Source organism: Suncus etruscus, chromosome 4 (genome assembly GCF_024139225.1).
Source record: "Suncus etruscus isolate mSunEtr1 chromosome 4, mSunEtr1.pri.cur, whole genome shotgun sequence".
NCBI classification, from domain to species: Eukaryota; Metazoa; Chordata; class Mammalia; order Eulipotyphla; family Soricidae; genus Suncus; species Suncus etruscus.
Window position 1 is genome coordinate 141,193,935 of NC_064851.1, and position 21,021 is coordinate 141,214,955.

The window sequence follows — 21,021 nt, forward strand, 5'->3', positions numbered from 1 at the left end:
AGGTTATTTTACTCTCTGTGTGTATCATTTAACTAATTGGAAAGGGACATTAAAAATGTGAGAAAGAACTATTTTAGTAATTGTAAACATTTTGGAAATAGTCAAAATTCAAACAATTATAAGATCACACATTCAAACACTTGTAAAAATTCTTATTTCCAAAAGAAAATTCAATAAGGTAGGTAATCAGACAGTAACAATACAAACAAAAACTAAAATATACCCATTAAACCCCTGAACGTTAAAAACAACCCAATTGGGGCCCGGAGAGATAGCACAATGGTGTTTGCCTTGCAAGCAGCTGATCCAGGACCAAAGGTGGTTGGTTCGAATCCCGGTGTCCCATATGGTCCCCCATGCCTGCCAGGAGCTATTTCTGAGCAGACAGCCAGGAGTAACCCCTGAGCACTGCCGGGTGTGGCCCAAAAACCAAAAAACAACAACAACAACAACAAAAAAAACCCAACCCAATTATTTTTCCTAGAATGTCCATAATATAGTTTACTTTCTGTCACCCCAATAGTATCTACCTCAGGATCCTAAAGTAAAGAGAGAATTTTGTGTTAATATGTACTCTGATTCAGATGGATTTTTTTTTCTCTCTCTCTCCTGTTGCTTCATTTCCAATTTTCTTCAACTTGATGGAACCTGAAACCTAAAGTCCTTAGGCTCTGTCTCAAAGTATTCCTTCCCACTGTTGCCTGATTCAGTAGATCAAAGATTATGTCACTGCCACATTTGATGTTTCAAATTACCACCTGCTACAGTCACAGCTTCTCTTTGGGTTGGTATCCATTTTTTACTTGGACAACTCAAGGTTTCTGCTCTCCTGATCTCTATTTTGAGTTTACCATAGATATATTTTTTTCACTGTTCAAGAATTTATTCTAATTAATTAATTAGTTATTTTTTTGGTTTTTGGGTCACATTAGCAGTGCACAAGGGTTACTCCTGGCTCTGCGCTCAGAAATCAGTCCTAGCTTGGGGAACCATATGGGATGCCAGGATTCAAAGCACCATCCATCCTGGATTGGCTATGTGCAAGGAAAACAACCTACTACTGTGCTATTTCTGTGGCCCCTCAAGAATTTCTTTTTTCATTGATGAAATTAGTTTGAAGACTCCCTTACTAATTTTAGGGCAAATTCAAATTTCATTTCTTGCTCTTTCCTACTCTAAATTCTTTTCCATACTAGTCCTGAGGAACAATCTCCAAAATATTTCATGTTGTTTTTTTTTTTTTTCATCTTTATGTCTTTGTATGGGCTTACAATTTTCTGTCCATTTATTTATTTATTTTTACCATATCTACTCTTTTGCTTATTTCTACTTATCATTTAAAGTTTATCTCTAAGTTTATTTTATCTGGTAAATATCTCATGCTTCTCATTCTCCTACTACCAGTACCACATTGCTACTAACAGTTTGCAAAGCATTAATAATCCACAAATTTCTGAGGCAGATCTTAAAAAATATTGCCTTTTAACTTATAGTATCAGATTTAAAAATGAATGAGTAAAATATTGCTATAAATAGCATTTTCATTCATCTTAGATATTGTGAAATATTCTATTCCTATTTTCTACTAAGTTGCAAATGTACAAAGATGAAAACCAGTATTCTATATGTGCTCTCATAATTTCTCAAACATTCTTTTATTATACTATTTATCTTGTGGTATTGTAGTACTTGGTCATTCACTTCTCACTAACAATAAACTTAGGTCACAGAGCTGGCAGCACTCAGGGGACCATGTGGTATTGGGGATGAAAATAAGGTCACCCATGCAAGGTATATGCCTTTAACCCTGTATTATTTCTCTGGCTTTTGACTATTTAATTGGGGTGTGGTAACATTCAAATATTTACAGATTAAAATAAGATTCTTCTTTAAAATGTGGAACCTAATATGGGAGAGACATTACAGAGATTACGGCACAAGCCTTGCATGAAGTCACATCAATTTGGCCCCTGTATCTGGTTCAGTATCTGGTTCCATGAGTACTGCCAGGAACGGTTCTAGAACACAGAAATAAGGAACAAGCCTAGAACACTCTTAGATGTGGTCTAAACACTTTCCCTGTTCACAAAAAGGTGGAAAATATTTCTTCTTCCCTTGAATGTGGGTTGTACTTACTGATTTTGAATGACTAGGGTGGTGGGAGTTAACATAAGTAACCTCTAAGTAACTAGACCACCAGAGCTAGAAGTAGCTCAGTGGCAGAGTTAGTACTTGCTTTCCTTATTTGAGGCAGCTTAGGTTCCTCTTAGCATCTTAAAAAATAAAGGTCTAGACTGGACCCTCCAAGGTAATGCAATCTCCATTTTGCCCACTCTAGGGTGACATCATGTGGCTAAATTAGTTGTGCCCATGCCAGAGACACCCCAGGGGAGCCAAGTTCAGAGAGACAAAGGTGAGGCAGTTTGATATTCTATTTACTATTAGTAACAAAGATTATATTTTTAGAATAAAAATTTCATTGTAGTGTAGGTAACACACTCACAGCAGTCTTAACATGTATTGTTTTAGGTACAAAGTTACTTGCACTGCTATGTGATATTTAAATGAAACAACATGTAAAAAGTTGATCAAGGAGTTTGTGCCTGATTTTGTCCTGTACAATGGTGGGGCTGGGGGCTGGGGATTGGGGGTTGGAGGCTGGGGACTATGGTTAGAGTGAGTTTCAATGAAGGATTTTTTTTTCATATTTTGAAAATTTTAATGCAAAACTGTTGTATAAACCTTAAAAGATAGTTCATATGCCATCAAGTTTTTGTAGACAAAAATGAAATATTTCCTAGTAGATAAAACAAAGGAAGTAGTTAGGTGTTATTAAAAAACAAATAAAAATAATATGTAAGACAATCTTTAAAATTAAATTCAATATAAAATTTCTCTTTTTACCCTATGGCCTGTAAGAGAATGAAATTTATCTGTACATGGAAAAGGAAGGCTATCTTATATAAGATTTAGTTAGTGAAAGATAAGGCAGTATGCTTGGAACCAGTTGAGGTCTGAAAGTGATATACATGCTTGAAAATCTATAAACACTTGTGAGGCAGCACTTCAAATCTTCCTCATCCCTTCACTATTGTTCTTGATTCTGCTTGCTCATGTACTGAGTTACAGTTTATAACTCAGCCTCTTTGGGGGGATTTTGAGATTCAAGTAAGCAGTAGTGGTACTTAGTAATTCCAACTTTATAAAGTTCAAGTGTTAGAAGTCTCTGCTTTTCTCCCTTTGTTCTAGTTCCTATCCCATGGATTGTACATATAACATATGTTCATCTTTCTCTCCTTATCACCTGCTTCTCCCCCCCTCATATGCACACAAGCTTTTAAGAGTAGCCACCTGAAAAAGTGAGATAAGCAGTGAGAATTTTTTATTTTTATTTTATGTAATTGCTTTATTTAATCACCATGGTTACAGAATTGCTCATGGTTGAGTTTCAGTCCTAGAATATACACCATCATTTAGTGAATGAATTTTGTACCTAGTCAGTTGCTGTCCCCTTGAAGGGCAGGTTGGGTTGTTACTCTTTTTTTTTTTTTTTTTTTTTTTACATAGTGGACAAAGTCTGGTGTCATATTAAATTGCAGCACAAATCCTGCTGTTTTCAGGGTGTCTCCTCAGATAGACTCCTCTTCACGCTGTTTATTTTACAAACTTATTCAGGAAGTAGGGAGTGTACTGGTGTTTTATGACAATGTTGGGTAAATATCTTGACGTAGAGAGGAGTTAATAACATTTTAGATAGAAAATGGATGGAAAAGCATCGTGTTGAGAAACCTTCGGTGAGTGCCTTTGCTGTCAGTTTGGAGAGAGCTTGGCCAGTGGTCAGGTAATGTTTTTTTACATCCACTGTTGATGGAGAAAAATAAAGAGGATTACACAGGACAAAGTGGAGTATAAAGGAACAAGATGATGCAAACAGAACCCGTATGTAAGGGCTTTTTATATTGGTTTGAAGATCTGATCTGGAGAAACAAGTTCTGCAACAGATCTGCAATAGAGGGACAGAATATGGGCTTAAAAAATGATGAACTGGGTCAAAGAGATAGTGATAGAGAGTATATAGAGGGCCAGTGGATAGGGCTCTTTTTTTTTTTTTTTGGATAGGGCCTCTTGATGTGCATGTCTTTGACTTCGGTTCAATCCCCAGCATCCAATTTGGTCCTACAAGCCTGCCAGGCAGGAGGGATTCCTGAGAACAAAGCCAGGAATAACCCTTAAACTCTGCTAGGTGTGGGCTGCCAACAAAACCAAAAATAATCAAAGAAGATAACTTGACCCAATGACACTTACTCACTGAATATTCTTCTCTTCTACCCTTGCTTTCACTGTCTATTTTCTTCGTCCTCTCTGGCTGTGAAGCAGCAAGGAGGGACTGTGGAAGATGCATGCACAGGCACAGCAGGTGGCAGGGCTGTGATTCTTGCTGGCAGGATCAGCTGAGGCAAAGAAACGGAACTCATGTAAATTGAATGTCAATGTGATTTGAGGGAATTATGTGCTACCTCTTGAAATTTCATTTTTTGTAAAAGGAAATTCAATCACAAAATATGGCCGGATAAATGTCATCCCAGATGTGTTTTATTCAGCTTTTCTTTCTCTTGATGTCAGGATGATTGGGGCTACATACTCTTTGGTCACTGCTTTAACAGTTAGATGTGGTGTCAGCAATACAAAATGGTCATGCTGCTGGGATTACAATCTCTCTCTCTCTCTCTCTCTCTCTCTCTCTCTCTCCCCCCTCTCCCTCCCCCCCTCTCTCTTTGTGTGTTGGGGGTTAGGGAAGGGAAGCCAAGGATCAGACTCTTGACCTCATAGCTATTTGGTCATTCCCAAAATCTTTTCTTAATATTGAATGCTAAATAGGTTTAGTCCATTATAACTTTTGACCATCTTACCTTCCTTCTTCTTTTTTCCCACCCTCTCTCTTTCTCCTAATTTCCTGTAATCGAATAATAGTATATAGAGGGACTACATTTTTTCTCTTATTTCTTCATGTACATTTGGGTTAAGTCCACTTTTTAGCTATATGAATAATCTTGCCATGATCATTGTTATGTTAGTAACTCTCTCAATTCCTGTTTTTAATTCTTTTGTCTATTCATCTAGGAGTGGAATAAGAGAAACAGAATAATTTTTGTTTTGGGGGCTTGCTACCAGAGTGACTTTTCCAGAGTACGACTGTATGACTTTATACTGTCACTAACAGAGCACAATGGCTCCAGTTTCTTCACATCTTTGTATACATTTATTTTTCTTTTTGAGGTAATAGCCATTGTTCTGGGTGTTTTCTCATGTCACTTTGGTTTTCATATACCAAAGATAAGGAGCATCTTGGGCATTGGGGTTTCATGGACATCCTCTCACTCAATTTTCCAAAATATTGGTTTTTATCTTGTCATGGGGATCAAAATTGAATTTCCACTTTGCGGGAATGCATTCTCACATTGTGACTTTAACAAAGTTTCACTTTTTTGTTTTGCCACACCCACAAAGCTCAGGGCTTACTTCTAACTTAGGGATTACTTCTTAGAGGACCATATAGATGTTGGGGATCAAACCCCAGTTGGTTGTGTGCAAGGCACACCTTTCTACCTTTACCCCTACCTCTCTGCCCCCATACTCTCTGGTCCTTCACTTTGTAAATTGTCACATACAGTATAAGACAAATTTAACATTTTGTACATGGAGCATGTCAGTCAAGAATTTGACTGACATATTTCAAGTATGGCATTTGGAGGCTTATGGAAAGCAGAAGTTATTTATAAGTTAATAGAGTTCTCTTATTCCCACTGAAGAAATGGACTCCACTCACTAATCAGGAGAGTCAGTTTTTCACCCATTATGCTATAGAGTTCTGAAGGAAACAGAAGGCGGAGTTTGGAAATTTTTTTCCACAATCTGGGACTTTTGGACTTGATTTTGGTTTTCTTTTTCCTGGGCTTAGCTTCATATTCCTAGAAAGCGTTCCTGTTTGGACTTGAAAGTGAGAACAAGGCATCTAGGCAAGATTTTTGATTTTTGTTTTTGGAAAGACTCGGTTCTGCCACCTGGCGGAAATAATCTAAAAGTACAAGTCTATATGTTAAATTTTGCCAAAAGTGCTCCAAATTTGATCACTGACTGTAAAGTGTAAAGTACCCTAAGCTGGTAGGAGATTTTTTTTTTATTTTTGGTTATCATTCACTAATTTTTTTAGTTATTAATTTTTTATTATTTTTGTTTCAAAGAAAAGAAGGGGTCATAAGATTAGAGATAGGGATCTGTGCTATCTCTTTGTCTTTCAAAACAAACAAACAGAAAAAACAGATCAACATTTTAGAGGCTTGAAGTTCCAGGTTTGATTTTGAGGCAGGAGAGATTCACTTGTGTCAGTGTCATTTTGGTTTGCATATATACCTATAGGCCAATGATATTTAGCATCTCAGACACTGGGTTTTCATGAACATCCTCTCACTTGGTTTTTCCAAAATAATTGTTTTTAACTTTTTTTGGTGGTGGTGGGGCACAACCCGTGACGCTCAGTGTTCCTCCTGGCTTTGACCTCAGAAATCGCTCCTGGCTTAGGGAACCATATGGGACGTCGGGGAATCAAACCATGGTCTGTTCTAGGCTAGAGAGGGCAAGGCAGATGCCTAACCCCTTGCACCACCCCTCCGGCCTCAATAATTGTTTTTAACTTTTTATCGGTATCAAAACTGAGGATTTTCCATATTATGACTTGACCAAAATTATTTGCATAGAGCTCAACATGTAGGCTCCTGAGGTTTTTTTTGTTTTTTGTTTTTTGCTTTTTTTTTTTGTTGTTTTTGGCCACACACGGTGATGTTCAGGGGCTACTCCTGGCCTTTCGTTCAGAAATCACTCCTGGCTTGGGGGACCATATGGGAAGCTGGAGATCAAAACCAGGTCCCTTATATGTTAGCTGCGTGCAAGGCAAACGCCCTAATGCTGTGCTATTGCTCCGGCCCTAGGGCTCTGTGTTTTATGTCTTGCATGTTAATAATAAATTGCAGGTAGCTCAACACCATCATCAAAATTCATAGCCAAAGACTGAAGAGTTCGCTCAATCAACTGAATGCAGGCATTGCCTGTTAAAAGTTGCACTCTATCTCCAGATGTTGCATAGTTTCTATTTTGCTAGGAGAAATTCCAGAGTATCGAGCTATGAGTAGTCACTGGGCACTGCCTATGTGAAGGTAAACAAAGCAAAATAAAACTAAGTTCCAACACAAAGGCACAGAGACCTCTACTAGAACAGCCCATTTGCCTTTTGTTGTTGTTGTGAGTTGCCTTTTTGTCTTTGTAATTTCTTTTTCTGTGAAAAAGCTATTTAATTTGATATAGTCTTGCTTATTTATTTTGGTGTTTGTTTCCATTACTGCTGTAGCGGAGTCCCCAGAGGCATCCTTGTATTTGATATCTTTGAGTGTTGCCAATGTTTTCTTTCATACTTTTTGATTTTAGGTCTTATATCCAATTCCATTTTGAGTTGGCTCTTGTGCATGGTGTTAGGTAATTAGCTCTTTTCTTTTTCCCTTTTATTTCTTTTATTGTAGCTGGGAAGGGGACTCTAACACATGCTTGGTCATGGTGCTGTTATACTTGACTCTGGTGCTTGCTAAACATTGTACATGTATTTGTGATGTTTGCTAACTTAACCAGGGTATTGCTGGAGTTGTGCACATTTCTTTTGGGCCATATCCAGGTGTATTCAGGGCTATACTCAGCATGGTTATCTGGGGGTAACTCCTGATAGTGTTCAGAGAAACATAACGTGCTGAGAATTGAAACAAAACTTCCTGCATATAAAACATGTGCTCCAGCCTGTTGAGCTACACTCTGAACAAATTGTGCTATTTTTAAAACATTTTATTTATTTATTTTTATATTGTGCTATTCTTAATTGTATTTCCTATATACTACTTGGCAGAGGTCACATGCTTGAGGTGGTAGTATATTTTTAGTTGCAGTATTTGCTGGGTGGCTATGCACTTTAGTTGTGGTACTCCAACATACTGGCTGCAGTGGGCCAGGGATAATATACAGTTTTGTGGCATGAAAGAATAGAATTGCCATGAACTGTGTTCATGTATGTGGGCAGCACCAGGAATTCCACTTATAGCCTTATACTGCAAGACTGGTGATTTTGTCACAGTTATCCCTCTACTTTTTTTTTTTTTTTTTGACTGTCTAGAATTCCCAACACTTTATTAAAAAATTTGGGGTCCACATCCTGCACTGCTCAGGACTTATTTCTGACTTTGTACTCAAGGATCACTTCTGAAAGGGGTAAGGAAATGGGATTGAGTCTAGGTTGAGTGCATAAAAGGCAAACATCTCTGATTCTCAGTTATTTTTTTTTTTTATATGGGTGATATTTGCTTGGCCTTTTGAGGCTGGCAGTTCAATGCTAAAGTCTAGGGATGAAATGTTGCTCTGGCCCAGTGGTGCTGAGTTCAGCCCTTGACACAATATTGGCCAGATATGACAACCCACACCTGACATACTTAAATGGTAAAAATCAAAAATATTTCCCCCTGAAAGCAGGACCAAGGATGTCCACTCTCATCACAATTATTCAACACAGTACTGGAAGTGCGGGGGCAGTTAGGCAAGAAAAAATTATTCAGGGAATCCAAATGAGAAATTACAAAACAAAGCTAACTACTTGCTGTATGATAATAAATATAGAAAGGTCTAAGTCTCCACTAGAAAACTGTATTAAATAAACAGAGGAAAGTGCCAGAATGCAAGACTAATATATAAAAATCTACTAAACTCCTATATGAAAACTACTAGAGGAAAGAGAAATGAAGGAACAATTTTATTGGTGATATCAAAAAGTCTAAAACAAGACTGGGCTATGGCTCAAACTGGTGAAACATATGCTTGCAGGTGCTATGCTCTGGGTTCAGTCCCCAATTTCTTTTCTTTCTTTCTTTCTTTCTTTTTTCTTTTTTTGTATTTGGGCCACACCCGGCAGTGCTCAGGGGTTACTCCTGGTTGTCTGCTCAGAAATAGCTCCTGGCAGGCACGGGGGACCATATGGGACACCGGGATTCGAACCAACCACCTTTGGTCCTGGATCGGCTGCTTGCAAGGCAAACACCGCTGTGCTATCTCTCTGGGCCCAAGTCCCCAATTTCTTATGGCTGAGAGTACTATCTGGTATAACCTTGGTGCTCCTTATACCCTAAGCACTGCAAGACTCAAGCACCGAACCATTGGTCAGTCACAATGCCAGGAAAACATCACTGAACATTTAAAAGACCTTCTATTATCCCCAGCACTGCTGGGATAGTCCCTATTATAAAAAAAAAAGAATAAAATATTTATAGATAAACTTAATAAAGGAGGTTAAAAAAGAACCTATCACCTTTATTTTTAAACTTTGTCACTGTTAAAAGAAAAAAAAAGATGCATAGAAGAGAAAGCCCGTGCCCACAAGATGGTAAATACATATTAAAATGACCACCTTACCAAAAGCAATTCATAGATTTGACACAATTTTTTTATTTTTATTTTTATTTTTTTTAATTTATTTAAACACCTTAATTACATACACGATTGTGTTTGGGATAGATTTGACACAATTTTTATAAAATTTTCAAGAGCTTTTTTTTTTCAAGGAAATACAAAACAGTTCTAAAAGTTGTTTTGGCATCAATAGAGAAAAGCAATTCTCAGAAAAAGGAAGAAAACAACAACCATACTTGGGTTTGGGATACAGTTTAGAGGCAGAATACTCCTGGTATTCAGAGATCATTTCTGCAGTGCTCAGAGGGCAGGATGTGGTGCCAGGGATCAAATTGGGGTCAGACACAAGGAAGGAAAACTCTTTAACCTTTGTCTCTCCAGCCCAAGGAGATTTTTGATTACTGTGTCTATTTCCACACTTTTTAATAGGATGTAAAAGCTTCTCTTTACCTCTGGTTCAACTTAGAAGAAATGCACAATTTATTTGCATATAAATGTTCCTAGTACTCTCTTACCTTTTAGTATTTCTATGGTATTACTTGTAACGTTGCTATTTTCATTTCTAATATTTTACATTGGAGTGTTCTATTTTTCTTAGAGAGGTTAGCAGAAGAGTTATCAACTTCCTTGTTTTTAGAGAAATTGCTGTTGGTTTTGCTCATCTATTAAAGTTTTATATGTTTCATTTTGATATAAATTTTATTATTTGATTCCTCTTCCTGTTATTTTTGGTTTCTAATTTTTTTCAGATGCAAGATTATGCTAATTATTTGGGATTCTCTTTATTGATGTAGGCCTATATTGTGAAACATTTCCTTTTTAACACTGTATTTGCTGAGTCCCCCTTTTGTCTTTGGTGGGTGTGAGGGTCACACCCAGCTTCACTAAGTATTTATTCATGGCTTTGTGCTCAGGGATCACTTTTCATGGGGCTTTGGCATGAGGTGCCAGGGATTGAACTGATCTGAGTGCATGGCAAGGCCCTTTCAGCTATACTAATTCTCTGGTCCCTCTGTAGTGGATTTATTTATTTGTTTGTTTGTTTATGGTCACACCTGGCAGTACTCAGGTTACTCCTGGCTCTAAACTCAGAAATTAATTCTGGTGGTGTTTGGGGGACCATATAGAATGGTTGGGAGAAAACCTGGATAGGCAGCATGCAAGGCAAATGCAAGTACTTATGGTATGATTTTTCTGTCCCCTTAAAGTGATAGTTTTTTTTTAAAGTGATAGTTTTTTAAACTTTATTGATTGACTGGTTTTTGGGTCATACCCAACAGTTATTTCTGGCTCTGCACTCAGAAATTGCCTCTGGCAGGCTGGGGGACCATATGCGATGCCGGGAATCAAACCAGGTCCCTCCCAGGTTGGTCACATGCAAGGAAAATGCCCTGCCACTGTGCTATCTCTTTGGCCCCTAAAGTGATTATTATTATTATTATTATTATTATTATTAATTATTATTGTCCTCCCATTCACAATACAGACAAGGCAAAGGACCTGGTCTGAGGTGTATATGGGGAGCATTTACTGTACCTCCTCTTTCTATACAATCAATGTAAAGAACACAGCCTGTGGTAAGCATTGGGAGGCCTTATCTTTTTTTTTCTTTTCTTTTTTTTTTTTTTTGATTTTTTTTAATATATGTTAAAAAAAAAAAACCTTCACCAGTGCAACATTCCCATCACCAATATCCCAATGTCCTTCCTCCCCACCCACACTGGCCTTTACTCTAGAAGGCTTTCTATTATTTATCATTATTATATATATTATTATTTCTATTATTTATCATTATTATTATCATGTATTATTATATATTTATTATTATTATTATTATTATTATTTGGTTTTTGGGCCACACCTGATAGTGTTCAGGGATTACTCCTTGCTCTACACTCAGAATCACTCCTGGCAGGCTCGCGGGACCATAAGTGATGCTGAAATTTGAACCACCATTCTTCTGCATGCAAGGCAAATACCAATACTCCAGGCTATTTCTTTGTCCCCCTTTTTATTTTTTTAATTTTTTTAAGTAATTATTTTTTAATGATGAATTTATTCTGCCATGTTTTCTGTGCCTCTCCATGTTTCACTTGTAATGTTTGTCAGAACTTCATTCCTTTTTACTTTTTAATAGAAAATTCCCAGAATTTAAATACCTTGCAGATTATACCAATTCTCAGTGCTGTATCTTTTACACTTGACAATTAGGTTAGGGTAACAGTGGATTTTGTTCACTATCCAACAATTCTTGAATAGTGACTTGTGTTTATGAGACAATATACAGTGTATTCAGGGGATCATATAGGATGCAGAGGACTGCATCGGGATTGGTCTCGTGCAAAGCAAATGCCCTATCTACCCTTTGTACTGTCACTTTAAGCACAGTTTTATGATGTGTGACTAACATTCACTAACATTGTGAATAAATGAGGGAAGTTGAAAGCCTGTCTAGAGTACAGGCAGGGGTGGGGTGGGAGGAGGGAGATTTGGGACATTGGTGATGGGAATTTACACTGGTGAAGAGGGGTGTTCTTTACATGACTGAAACCCAACTACAATCATGTTTGTAATTAAGGTGTTTAAAAAAAAAGATGTGTCAAGAATTCTGATGATATACCTTAAAAGTGGGCTACAGATATTTGCTTGCCTCATTCCCTTATTTCTCTCATATTCTATCCCATGCATCCAATGTTGGCTCTGTAAGCTACCAGCCATTAGGGAGTATATTTTTAATAATATTTTCCTCGGGGCCGGGTAGGTGGCGCTGGAGGTAAGGTGTCTGCCTTGCAAGCGCTAGCCAAGGAAGGACCGCGGTTCGATCCCCCGGCGTCCCATATGGTCCCCCCAAGCCAGGGGCGATTTCTGAGCGCTTAGCCAGGAGTAACCCCTGAGCGTCAAACGGGTGTGGCCCAAAAACCAAAAACCAAAAAAAAAAAAAAAAAATATTTTCCTCAAGTACAGGCTACTAGGACTTAGCTAGCTGTATAGCTATCTGAGTTTTGGAGGCTATAGAAATATTTTTCTTTCTAATTAGTCACTGAACTAAAAATGTTCATGATTGATTAAAGGTTTGCCAGTTGATTGAATAAACTACACCTTTATTTATCCTGATTAAGTCTAGGCTTCAGGTCTTAATTTGTATTCATTAAATTTCTTCCAGTTTTATTTCAACTAGGGTTTGATCAGATAAACCCTAGTTGAGGTGGTATATGATAGATATCAAGACACTAACAATAAAACCAGATATTCACCAAGAATTACTAAACAATTCACAAATTCAAAATATAGATGATATGTTTATACATTTAAATAAGTGACAGACAGAAAATATTTTCACAAGTTTGAATCTAGATAACATAATATTTTTATGTGGCAAGAAACATGTCATATTATTTATACTACAGACAAAAAGTTAATTTAGTTTTTCTTCTAGCACAGAGTCCCACGATTGGTTGTAGTGCTTAATAAGGAATCACATACTTTGTTCACACATATGACTGTGGAGTTTACTGGGGGGGGGTGAGTAACACACCTGGTTGCTACACTCACACAATGTGGATGCATTGCATTGGGGTTCACACCTGGTTATGGTATTGGGGAGGATCACAACGTTAGTGTAAGGAACTACACTTGGCATTGTGGTCTATGCCAGAGATTGAACCTGAGGTTTTACTCATGCAAGGCAGGTGCAGTACTACTAAGCCACACCTTTCTCTGCCATCCTTCTCCTCCCAGTAGAGAATTCCTGAAGATCACTTAGTAGTTTCTTTATGCTCCACAAATCCTCACTGGCACTGCCAGTAAGGGTTACTTCATACTTTTAGCCCAGAAGGTGCCACCAACCAGAGGGAACCACTGGAAACCATCTTTCCTGGTTATGGAGAAAAGTCCTCCTGATAGGCAAAGCCTGGCTCACCCCAAGATACTTATATTCTATCCCTGTGAATCTTGTTTTAGAAAAATAAAGATGATTTTTGTAAAAAAAAAAAAAAGTTGTAAGCTAAGGATCTTGAAAGGGAGAGTTTGTTTTGTTATCTTGGTGAGCTCTAAATGTCATAACATGTTTTCTCCTAAGAGGGAGGCAAAGGAATATTTAATACAATCTGCAGAGTACAAGGTGATGTGATCCTAGAGGAAGGATTGACAGAGATTGCATCCCTTGATACAAGTTAAGAGATACTGGGAATAAGCCTATATTATGGTCTCAATTCTTACTCACTTATCCAACCATTCAATCCTTATTTACTTATCCAAGCATTTTTTGGGGGCCACACATGGCTGCTCTCAGGGGTTACTCCTGGGTCTGAGCCCAGAAATCACTTCTGGCAGGTTGGGGGGACCATATGGGATGTCAAGATCTAACCCGGGTAGGTCCAGGGTCAGCTGCCTGCAAGGCAAATGCCCTACCTACTGTGCTATTGCTCCAGCCTCTCCAAGAATTTTTATGTTTTAGGTCTTTGAATGCAAAAAGATGAGAGATGAAAGAAAGGTGGGAGAAGGAAGTGATAGTATAGTTGGTAGTGTACTTGCCTTGCATATAGCTGACCGGGTTTGATCCCTGACGTCTCACATTGGTCCCCAAGCACTGAAAGGAGTGATTCCTGAGAGCAGAGCCAGAAGTAATCCTTGAGAATTAATGAGTGTAGCCCCCCCAAAATAAAAAAAGTGGAGAAATTCATCTTCAGAAAGTTATTTCAGAGCTTCCACTTAAAAGCTCAGAGGGGCAGTCAAGTTATGACTCTGGGCGTTTTGCGAGACTAACAGAGCTTTAGCAGTTTCCCCTGTGGGTGATTTTATTACTGCTCTATTTATTTTTATGCTTAGCAAGACTAGGAGAAGGGCTTGTAAGTTTGTTTTGGTAGAAACTTTCATGAAGGAACTAAATGAGAACAATGAGTTATTTTGCACAGTAAATCTTTGGAGGTACAGAAAACTGAATCCTGTGAAATAAAAGCAAGCTGACACTTTTGAAGAGGGATTGGGAAAAAAGAGGTAAGTCTGTTGGGACTGGTAGGAGAAAATGGAAAAGATGGTGCTATTGTCTATTCAGGGGCACCAACAGATTCTGTCTAGTCATAAGACACGACTTTTGTGGTCTTACATAGTCTTGATTTCTATTAGTAAGGTAACAATTTATCTTATTGTTCCAGATTCTTTTCTCTCTTTATTGTATTTGTCCATTTTACTAGATTTCTCCTATCTGTTTTGCATGTAGGAGAAATATACTTCTAGATCACCCTTCTATAACTATTGCTCTGTGACTTGATTAGGCTAAGGTGATTTGAAAGGGAACCACCAATTTTCAGTAGAAGCCTCTGAATATTTTTCCAGAGCTCTTGCTTCCTGACAACAAAGTATAAGTACATTTCAGATGAGACTGTTTCACTTATATGTCAGAAGAGGAGAAACAGAGTCAGGGCTGACCTCCCCACTGAGAGAAAGTGAGAACAAACATGAGCCTTTGAGTTCAGGGTTGTTTATTCTCAGGTAACTTTATAGTAAAGTGAGGAATAGGGGAAGTGAGAGGAAGAGTCATTCCTCACATCTCAATTACCTTTTGTATTGAGGCAAGAGTTATAGTGATGCTGTGAATGATTTTCAAAAAATTAAGCACATATTATGACTAAGGAAGGAAATATGGGAGACAGCTGTTTTTAGGGAGCTTCTTGGCAAGAGAGAACTATAAACTTTGAACTTGTAGAAGAATACGAAGGGATTGGTTGAATGGGATAGAGGGAAACTTTCTAGTACACAGTGAGGGAATCATTTCAGTGAAAGTAGAAAACAGCAGCAGATGATGTCTATGGAAATTTTATGGTTAGAAGAGCAGCACTTAGATTAAGTGTAGTCTGGTATATTTCTTGCACAAGGACTTGCATTTCTTTCTTTCTGTTTGGTCACAAGCAAAGCAAATGCCCTACCTCCTCTGGCCCCCTAAATGAAAAAATATGTCTTTTTGGGTTTTTGGTCTACAGTCAGTGATTCTCAGTGCTAAATCCTGACTCTGCACTTAGAGTTACTTCTTCTATACTTAGGAGACCATATGTGATGTTGGGACTCAAACCCAGGTGAACTATGTGCAATGCAAGAACCCTGACCACTGTATTATGGTACCAGGCCCAAGGGATCTGGATTTCATCCCTAAATCTCTGGGAATCTAATAAAAAATTTCATGTTGAGTCGACTAGTAGTCTCAGATTTAGATTTGGGATTGAAAGGCACAAATGATTGTTCTAGTAACCAGATTTTATTCAATTCAGGATAATTCTTCTTTGCATGTGCTTGTCAATTATGGACCACAAGTACCTCTGGATTGGTCCCTTACACAAAGACCTTGGGTCTCAGGGAGAAGTAGCTTTGGGGTCTTGGTTTCTACAACTAGTCTATTTGCCTGCTAGTCTATCTTTGGTAGTGAGCAGAAAGCTTGTGGTAGATATTGCCTGTGGTAGATGTTTTATTCTCTTCAACCTTGGTTTACTTCCAGACCCATTCTCCTCAATCCCTTGGGACTGGGGCATGAGGCTTCTACTTCAGATAATCCTTTGTGACTTCTGTTTGTTGAATGGCTGAAAGGAAGTAGTGAGAACCACTGTATGCTCAGAGCAATTAGGTGCTTGGTTTGCAAATGTGTTCTAGTGACCATATCACTAAAGACTGCAGTAGTGGGTTTTGATTATTATGAAGAAATATATATATATGTATAAATATACACATAATACTATTATTTAAATATATTTCCCCTTTAAAAAGGAACAATGTGGGACTGGAGAGATATCATAGTGCTAGGGCGTTTACATTGTATGTGGCCAACCCAGGAAGGACCCGGTTTGATTCCTGGCATCCCATATGGTCCCCCCAGCCCTGCTGGGGTCAATTTCTGAGTGCAGAGAATAGGAGAACCCCCTGAGCTCCTCTGGGTGTTGGCCTAAGAAACCAATCAACCAACTAATGAATCAATCAATAATAAAGTTAAAAAAAATAAAGAGAAACTATGTGAGATCTGAAAGTATTTTAAGTGAATGGCCCTTGTAATTCTGAATGTTGGTATATAGGTTTTTCCCTTAGCATAATACCAATATATACTATAGTAAATTTTTTACCATATTAAGCTTTTGATTTATTACTCCTGGTATTGTTAACAAGTGCTATTATTATTGATAGGCATTCTACTAATGAGCCATTTATTATATAGAAAGTATAAAAATAACATAGATTTTATTTTTATTATCTCTCTCATCTTATTGTGATTTATAAGACTGATTATGATACTTTCAATGCATACATTGCTCTGATACCACATCCACCACAAGAGTGCCTGCTTCCTCCTCCTATGCTCCTCCTCACAACCACTTTCCTCTTCCTCTGAACTCAATTTTGTTGCCATTGGCTATTTGGTTCTCACTTACTAGGTAACATTACATACTAAAAATAATGAGAGAAATAATTGTTTCTATTCTTTTCCTTTATACTTAACTTCACTTAGCATGACAACCCTCTAGATTCATTCAATTGGTGGTAAATTGCATTATTTTTAAACTTTCATATAGATGCATAATACTCCATTGTGCACATATACCACAATTTCTTGACCCATTCAGTTACAATTGGACATTTGGATTGTTTAGATATTATGTCTATTGTAGTAAGCTAGATGCCAATAAGTGGTATCACAACAGCTTATGGGAGTTCTATTCTTACATTTTCTTGAAAAATCTCCATATAGTTTTCCATAGAAATTAAACTAAATGAAATTCCCACCACCAGTAAATGAGGGAAGAATGCATATGCTAAAGCATAACACGTACTAATTGAAAATATTTCAGCAATTTTCTATTACATAGATTTTAATAATCATTTTGTATTATCATTTGCTGGTAAACTATTTTAAAGACAAATAAATACTACCATTTTGCAAACCACTTGACAATGTATGCAAAAAATTTTCTGGTTGAAAGGTTAACACCACTGCATCTGGTCCTCTTTTTGAGGTCCTCTTCCAGATACTTATGGCCAACTGGGTCTGCAGCTTAAAAATATGTTAAAAAGAGACAGTATAAAGGGGGTTATTTCTAATTTTTATTTTTTAGTAATGAGAAATAAATCCTACCTATTTGAAATGAACCCAGAAATTTAAGCAGTAAAGGCAGATTTTGCCTATCATGATATAGAATTAAATACTTATTTTTCCATTCAGTCTTCAAATTGTGTTGTTATGTCAATTTGGAGTTTATTTCTGTCAATGAGAATATTATTTTATCATATATAATTTAATACAAAACATTACTTACTAAATAAGTGTAAGTTAAGATGTGTCTTTATGAATGAATTAATACAGTGTTAATGTATACTTTGTCCTCAATTTATACATATTGAGTACATGACAAAGTATCCTTAGATTCCATACAAATAAATTTTATAATAAAACCTCTTGAGACATATCAATCTAAAATATTAACATAAAATTACAAACATATCATGGATAAAGTGAAGTGGTGACATTTTAGATAAAAATAAAGTTTGAGATTCTGTATTACTATTTTAAGCTTGGGAGGGCTGACTAACTCCCACGGGTGCTGTTTACATGAATATGATGTGAAAGACCCTGGAATTGAATTCAGAAGTCAAGGATGTGAGGCAGTGACCTCTTTAATAGAGGTTAACTCTACCTGGTGTTTTTCAGGGTGGTTCTGTCTTATTTTAGAAGTGAGGAAGTGAAGGGTAACAAGGATACTACCATTTTGCAAACCACTTGGCAATCAATGTATGCAAAAAACTTTCTGGTTGAAAGGTCAACACCACTGTATCTGGTCCTCTTTTTGAGGTCCTCTTCCAGAAACTTATGGCCAACTGGGTCTGCAGTTTAAAGCAAAGTCTGATTACATGATGATTATCATATTATATGTTGCTGGGTGTTATCAGAGTCACCTTGGTAGTGCCTAGGGTTTTCCAAGGCTGCTCCTGGTGATATTTGGGTGATGTATGGTGCCACATTTTGAATTGGGACCAGGTACATAAAAGGCTGCACCTTAACCTATGTATTCCCCCTCTGAACCTTTTATAATCTTATCATTAAATTATTATTAGCATGCTCCAAATATATAATGAGAATGTTTGGGAAAGGTGTGTAGGGTGAAGAAGAAACAGTGGAAGGCATGAGGAGGAGGTATGGCGTATGAACTGTGAAATATGAGGTGAGAGGTGAGAGACAGACAAGAACAGGTCTTCATTATTTACGATATAAATAATCTGGATGGAAGTTGGGATGATGGTACTGGGGGACAAGAGAGGTTTTAGATTGGTCACCTATTGGGACATTAAATGGCCATGCCTAATTGACAACTGCTCATATCTGTGATCTTAGGAATGTTATCTGGGCCTGTAAGATAAATTTGGGTGAAGAGTATGTAAAGAATAATAGTAACCTTTCTTTAGATTTTTCTCAGGGCTTAGGCTGGGAAAAAGTCTTCATGGCTTGACTCAGGTTCACTTCAAAGCAGATCCAATGCAAGGTCATATGAATGCAGATGGTCATCATCATCATCATCATCATCATCATCATCATCAAACTTCTCTCCTCTGCCCATTGAGTTATATTTAATGTAGATTTTTTTGTTTGACTTTGGGCCACACTCCTTGACACACTCCTTGGCTATGTGCTCAGAAATAGCTCCTAGCTTGGGGGTCATATGGGACTTCAGGATCATACCCAGGCAAATATCCCACTGCTGTGCTATTGCTCTGGCCTCTTTCTTTTTTTTTTTTATTTTTTGGGTTTTTGGGTCACACCCGGCAGCGCTCAGGGGTTACTCCTTGCTCTATGCTCAGAAATCGCTCCTGGCAGGCGCAGATAACCATATGGGATGCCGGGATTTGAACCACCAACTTTCTGCATGCAAGGCAAATGCCTTACCTCCATGCTATCTCTCTGGCCCCTGCTCTGGCCTCTTTTTTTTTTTTTTTTGGTTTTTGGGCCACACCCGGTGACGCTCAGGGGTTACTCCTGGCTATGCGCTCAGAAGTCGCTCCTGGCTTGGGGGACCATATGGGACGCCGGGGGATCGAACCGCGGTCCGTCTCCTAGGCTAGCGCAGGTAAGGCAGGCACCTTACCTCCAGCGCCACCGCCCGGCCCCCTGCTCTGGCCTCTTAATGTGGATTTTATAGTGTTCCCTCACCTGACCTGGGATTGGAAAGTACTTTTCAGTCTTTCTAGCTATTCAACCCAAAGGAGTCTTTAAGGTTAGGTTAGAGACTCTCTGATTATTGCTTTAGGTTGTGAATGAACTGGATCCAGAGCTTAGCCGTGCTATGAGAGACTTGAATCACATCTTTGATAATTTCTTAGTTAACTCCTTCCATGCAGCTTTTACCTCAGACTTGCAGATCTTGGTGACACTGAGAAAAAAATTGACAAAAGTCTGTTGTTGTGTTTGAGGAGTCAGAAACAGTGCTTAGGATGTTAGTGATGTTCCTTGTGATCAATCACTTTATAACTGTGTGTGTGTATGGGTGTGTGAGCATAAGGAGGAGACAAGAGTTAATAAAGATAGTGAGAGAAATCAATTGGAGATAGATGAAGAAAGAAGCAGAGTAATGGTAAATCCTATTTAAGTGATAATTTAGGCGAGGAAAGGGCAGCAGGCGTCTGCAGAGAGCCAATATCTTCCAACTTTGAAAAGAGTAACCTTTCTGGAGAGCAAGGGAGTCACTCAGGGGAAGGAGGTGGTGCATTGTTCTTTGCAGTGCTAGAGAGAATATGGCTTTTATTAAAAGAAGAAATGTCGGAGGAAGAAAGGTGTTGTGAGTGAGCAGAATTCTAGTGAGATGGTTCACAGTGGCCAGGTTTACAGAAACTTCTCTTGGGCTCTGCTTCCTTCACAGAGTCACCCAGATCCCCTTTCTTATACAGCTTCTTGGTGACAGAGAACTAGCCCCATCTGACGCAATTGGCTCCATCATAGTTTCACTTCCCTTTTCAGCCCACTGTATTATATTTATTATAGTGTTGACAGTATCCTCTCACCTATCCTGGGTATGAGAAGCACCTTTCAAGTTTTCTAGCTATTTATCCCAGGGAGCTTTTGAGGTTGTTTGAGACTCCATTACTTTGCTCTATATTGTGGATATTAGTAAATGCACTGGGTCCAGAGCTTAGCCTTCTATGATGAGCTTTAATAGTACCTATGATCATTCCCTAGTTAATTCCTTCTATGCAGGCCTTGCCTGAGATTTGCACTTTGTGACACTAAGAAAAGGTTTAACAAAAGTAGAAGTAGAAATACCTATACTATGTACTTGTTCTCAGTGAATACATGGAGGTCAGTGTGAAATAAATTTGTTCTTTTTTTGTGAGAAAGTTTGTAGAAAGATTCAGCTCAAAAACTGAATCACCTTCCTCAGAAATCCTCATAGATATTTGTGTCTCCATAGAACATGTTTCTCTGAATAGTGTTCTGTATTCTGGTCTTATCCACAAGCGCAAATTAGTGAACTAAATTGCTCAATCCTTGACTTGATCTTTGTAAGC

General features: G+C 38.0%; 1 non-coding gene across 1 annotated transcript; it reads right to left on the minus strand.

Annotated features, from left to right (window-relative positions):
• Window positions 1-10,953: 10,953 nt before the first annotated feature.
• LOC126007806 (small nucleolar RNA SNORA51) lies at window positions 10,954-11,086 on the minus strand. The gene has a single exon (XR_007495288.1). It is a non-coding gene; the product is annotated as a small nucleolar RNA SNORA51 (small nucleolar RNA).
• Window positions 11,087-21,021: the final 9,935 nt, after the last annotated feature.